Source organism: Pituophis catenifer, unplaced genomic scaffold, assembly GCF_029215685.1.
Source record: "Pituophis catenifer annectens isolate HBS135680 unplaced genomic scaffold, rPitCat1.0.hap2 SCAF_2, whole genome shotgun sequence".
In the NCBI taxonomy this organism is placed as follows: Eukaryota; Metazoa; Chordata; class Lepidosauria; order Squamata; family Colubridae; genus Pituophis; species Pituophis catenifer.
Window position 1 is genome coordinate 45,872,067 of NW_027256882.1, and position 6,000 is coordinate 45,878,066.

The window sequence follows — 6,000 nt, forward strand, 5'->3', positions numbered from 1 at the left end:
CTACTCATCTAGCAGCAGGGCTCACTGCATTGCGAAATCACCTGGGGACATTACATCACCCAGCAAGGTTCAACCAAATTAAATCAGACAACCTAAAAAGTTAGTTATGACCCCTGCATAGCCGCCTGGGAGTCTGACAACCAATACAATACATTTCTTGCACAGGAACAGGAAGCTCAAGGGCAAGGCCCAAGAGAGGGTATAAATACCGCTTTCTCTCAACTCCATGTGTTCAGCTGCACGGGACCTAAAACTCATGTGGTCTGGTCCTCAATAAACCATCTTTCCAATCAGCGTCCATGTTTCCAATGTCTTTCTCCCCATTTGGAACTTGAACGCAGATGGATATTTCTTCCAACCCAATAATGTCTCATATATCTTGGCCTTTTCTAAAACTAATTTGAACGTCAGGAATGTACTTTTTCCATGTAGGACTCTAATCTGCATTAGGAGATCCTAAACATTAGTTTGCTAGCATGTGAAATTAAGGATATTGTATTATAGTCTGTGTGCTCTATTAAATCTCCTTTTTTTTTTTTTTAGTATAGGAGTGTAAATTGACCTCTTCCAGTCTGTTGGCCACTGTGTCATTCTCCAGATTTGCTGGCATAGCTTGGTTAAAACCTTGAGTGATTCTTCTGTTCCTTGCCATATTTCAGCAAATATTCCATCAGTTCCTGTAAACTTCCAACCTGGGAATGATCAGAACACTAATATAGCTTCATATTCTAGTAATACAGGTTCTAAAGGAATATCTTCTGAAGTATCTAGGATGTTGGCACCTCAACTGTAGAATGTTTCAGTGTAGCCTTCCATCTTCCTTTGATCTCCTTTTATCAATTACTATCTGACCATTCGCATCTTTTAGCATGCCAATTTGAGGTTGGAAAATCCTCCTGAGTTCAGTGATCTTTTGAAAGACTTTCCTTGTTTTCCCATGTCTATTTCCATCTTCAAAGTCTTTGCAGATGTTATTATAATACTGCTTCTTGTCTGTTCTTACAGCTCTTTGAAATTCTATGCTAAGTTCTCTTTCTGTGATTTTTTGTCTTTCTTGGTTTTGGTTCCCTCCACAGGGGTTTCCCCCCCCCCCCGACATCCAGTTTGCTTTTTTTTCTGTCTTCGTTTTTGATAATCTCTCTTCACATTCAACCTTAACAACATCTTTAAATTAATTCCATAATTCCTCTGTTTCTCTATCAGTGAGGTACAGGGCTTAAAAGTGATTCCTGATGTTCTTTGTGAAAATGATTGGTGTACACTCAAAATCATACTTTAGAAATTGGTTGGCTTTCTTCTTCTTTAACTTAACTTGGAGCTTGCATGTGAGCAGTTCATGATCTGTCATCACGATGTAAAAAAGATGTGGAGACTCTAAAAAGAGTGCAGAGAAGAGCAACAAAGATGATTAGGGGACTGGAGGCTAAAACATATGACAAATGGTTGCAGGAACTAGGTATGTCTAGTTTGGTGAAGAGAAGGACTAGGGGAGACATGATAGCAGTTTTCCAATATCTCAGGGGTTGCCACAAAGAAGAGGGAGTCAAACTATTCTTCAAAGCACCTGTGGGTAGAACAAGAAGCAATGGGTGGAAACTAATCAAGGAGAGAAGCAATTTAGAATTAAGGAGAAATTTCTTGACAGTTAGAACAATTAATAAGTGGAACAACTTGCCTCCAGAAGTTGTGAATGCCCCAACACTGGAAAATTTTAAGAAGATATTGGATAACCATTTGTCTGAAGTGGTGTAGGGTTTCCTGCCTGGGCAGGAGGTTGTACTAGAAGACCTCCAAGGTCCCTTCCAACTCTGTTATTCTAAGATGTTCCATAGTTAGCACCTACCCAAGTATGTGGTGCTATAATTGAGCTGCTCCAGTTCATTCTCGCAATAATATAATCAATTTGATTTTTATGCACCCTACTGAACTCATCATCATTATCATCATTTTAGCCACTGTCTATCCACTTCAGAATGAAGGCCTGTTCCATATATTTCCAACCTATACAGTCCTGAGCTTCTTTTTGCCAATTGGGCCTGCAATATTTGCTGATTTCGTCAATCGATCTTGTTTTAGGTCTGTTGTAAGTTGTTGTAAGTTTTAAGTTGTACTTTCTTCTCCCTAATTATGCAGGTGTTTGAGCTACAAATATGAGAAGTAACTGGCAAATTGCCTTGACAGGGTTGTGTAACGATCAAGGTTGAATGTAGTTTAAAAAGGCAAAATGGTGGTTATAGTAGCGTCGCCTCTTTTTTGTGTGTGTTGCATGGGAGACATACATTAAACATTGGTAGAGCTTTGATCACACTGTCACTTTGATCACTGTCTCTTTCGTGGATGCCTTTTATCAAATAGGATCCATTCTATGACTGCCTTGGTCCATCCGCCATCAGTTCTTCTTACTATGTGACCAGCCCATTTCCATTTCAATTCTTTTACTCTCTTGATGATATCTACTTTTGTGTTGCTCTCTAATTCATGTCCAGGTCTTTCTATCTTGTCTTATAATGCTGGGCATGTATCTTTCCATGAGTCTTTGTGCCACTTGTAGCTTTTGTATCGATTGTGAGGTTAATGTCCATGTTTCACCAGCATATGTTAGAGCAGGTAGGACACACTGATCCAAAAACTTTTCTCTTGAGGCATAGAGGGAGGTTGTTCTTGAAAATTATGCTTAGCTTGCCGAATGCCTGCCAACCACCTTTAACACGCCATGCAATTTCCTTTATTGAATCACCTTCCATTGAGATCCATTGGCCAAGGTATATGTAATGGTCTACTACATCTAATTCTTTTCCAGATATTTTTTTCTTTCTTTAGTGTGTTTATTAACCATAACCTGGCTCTTTTTCAGGTTTATTTTTAAGCCAAATGGTTCTCCTGCTTTGTGCAGCTCTTGGGTGTGTCTTTGTAGCTCTTCTGGGTCTTGTGAGAAAAAGAACAACATCATATGCAAATCTTAAGTGATTTAAATAGGTGCAGTTGATTTTTATTCCATATTTTGCCCAATCTAGTTTGTGAAATACTTCTTCAAGGCAGGCTGAGAAAAGGATAAATGATATTTTACCACATTGTTGTGCAACTTGTTCTATGTTAATTTCCACTTTAAGATCATTAAGGCAAATTGCCACCATTATTTTTTTTTGATATATTGATTGGAATAATTTTATGTAAGCAGTGTCTACATCTTTGTTGAGCAATGCATTAATTATTGCTTGCTGGAATACTGAGTCAAATGCCTGAGAGGCATGGTGTACTCACTGTGCCTTTCAATGACTTGCTGAACAACCTGGATGTGATCCATTGTGCTGTAGCTGCAATGTAGCCTCTACTGAACTACTATACCAATGATGGCTAACCTTTTTGCCATCGCATGCCAGGAAGGGGGGAGGCGGGGGAGGTTTGTGTGTGTGTGTGTGCCCACACCCATAATTCTATGTGCCCCGCCACGCGCATGCGAGCACGACCCCCCTTCCCCCCCACTCCTGGCACGCGATAGCCCGGTAAGCCCGTTTTTCTTTCTCACCTGGCTCCAGATCCTCTCTATGCATCTGGGGAGGGTGGAAACAGCCTTCCCCACCCCCTCGGAGGCCGGAAGTTGGGAAATGGGCCATTTTGGGCCTCCAACTGGGTGGGGAAGGCTGTTTTCGCCCTCCCCAGATGCATAGAGAGGATCTGGAGCCAGGGAGAAAGAAAAACGGGCCTCCCCCCCAGGCCCTCTTATGGTGGGCCCAAAAGGGCCGAAAATCAGCTGACAGAGCTGAGCTGGCATGCCAGGCAACATGGCTCTGCGTGCCACCTGTGGCACGCATGCCATAGGTTCGCCATCACGGTACTATACTATATTAGGAAGTAAAAAAAAAACTTGGAAGAAGTAGTTCTTGCATTGTATGGCATGTAAGAGTCAAACTCCTTTAGAGGGAATCTTCCTGGATTCAAGGAGAATCCTAAAGCATTATTTTGCTAGCCTATGAAATTAAATATGTTCTGCAATATTTTTCACAGTACATTAAGTCTCCTTCCTTTGCTATTGGCATGTAGAACCACTTCCAACATGTTGGCCATTTGTCATTTTCCAGATCTGCTGCCATAGTTTGGTTAAAACCTTTATTCCTTCCATTGCTTGCTAGGTTTTTTTTCCTCAACTTTAGTGTACACTTCCAGTGTGCTTCACTCTTCTCTCCTAGGAACAACCCCTGCCATGAAGAAACAGCACAGCAGGATAGGGTGTAGATTTTCTATACATACCTAATAACCTATCTGAAGGACATCTAACTGGAGGAGGTGTGCTAGGTGGAGAAGTCACTTTATTTTAAATAAGCCTTCTTCTGTTGGTTAATAACACTGTAGGGCTCTGAAACCTGAGTTACACACATCCCACTAAATTGTCAGGTGGCCGATTACGACATCATGTATAACCTAGTTACAGAAGTAACCTATTTTGAAAATTCTCATAAATAATTGATCCATTAACTAACTAAACATATTAAAGGTAAAGGTTCCCCTCGCACATATGTGCTAGTTGTTCCTGACTCTAGGGGGCGCTGCTTATCTCTGTTTCAAAGCCGAAGAGCCAGTGCTGTCCGAAGACGTCTCTGTGGTCATCTGGCTGGCATGATTAAATGCCAAAGGCGCATGGAACGCTGTTACCTTCCCACCAAAGGTGGACCCTATTTTTTTTACTTGCATTTTTTATGTGCTTTCGAACTGCTAGGTTGGCAGAAGCTGGGACAAGTAACGGGAGCTCACCCCGTTATGCGGCACCAGGGATTTGAACCCTTAATCTTAGTTTCTTATCATCAAGTACAGGATAATGTACAAATAAAGACTGGGTCTCCAAAACTGATCTGGGTTAGTATATTGTATGAACACCGCCATTTCGTTTAGTTGTATGGTCCCAGCTGTTGTGGTTTCTTCTGCAAGTTCAATCATGAACCATTGTTTAATGCTATGTGTAAATCTAGCCTGAGAAACAAGATTAGTTGTAGATATTCACTGTTAGTTGCTTCCTCTGTTCTTTCATGAAGATATGTTTGAAGCAGAATGGCCTGCTTGGAGGGCTAGCCTGGCAGTCACAGCACTTGGACTCACCTGCGCTGTGTGGATTGCGGAACCCGAGCGTACATGCGGGCTACAGCTGCTGCTGGACACTGTCCGTCCCCATGTGCTCACTGCCTCCTTTGCATGCACTGGGGTGGGCCAGTCCCTTACCATCTCTGGGATGGCTCTGCAGGCCAAATCTGAGCTCATCACGGGCCGAATCTGGCCCATGGGCTTTATGTTTCACATGTCTGCCCTATACCATTTCAGACAAATGGTTGTCCAGTCCCTTTGTAAAAGCCTCCAGTGTTGGAGCATTCACAACTTCTGGAGGCAAGTTGTTCCACTGATCAATTGTTTTAACTGTCAGGAAACATCTTAATTCTAGGTTGCTTCTCTCCTTGATTAGTTTCCATCATTGCTTCCTGTCCTGCCCTCAGGTGCTTTGGAGAATAGTCCGACTCCCTCTTCTTTGTGGCAGCCCTTGAGATATTGGAACATTGCTATGATGTTACCCCTAGTCCTTCTTTTCATCAAACTAGACATAACCAATTCCAGCAACTGATTTTATTATTCATTTTATAATTTACAATTAGATACGAACATACATATTAATTATAATTGTATGATCACCTGAACCATTCTATGATTAGAGACGGAGCTAGGGCCGACGAACGACCAGAGGAGCAGGACAAGCCAGATCCCTCGGGCCTGGGAAGGATTGCCAGTGAAGGTGAGAAGGCACAGGATGACCAAGCAAAGGGGGTGGAGAGGACAAGCAGTGGAACAGGGGAGCGATGGAGCTCCAGCGATGAGCAATTATTTCCCCCCTGATCCCCAAGCACAGAGAATGGAGAGGAAGCAGGATCAGCGCAAGGCGACCCAACAACTCAGGAGAAGGGCACCCCGCCTCTCTTCAAAAGGCTCACCTGGGGATTGAGATATAAAGAGATGCGGTTG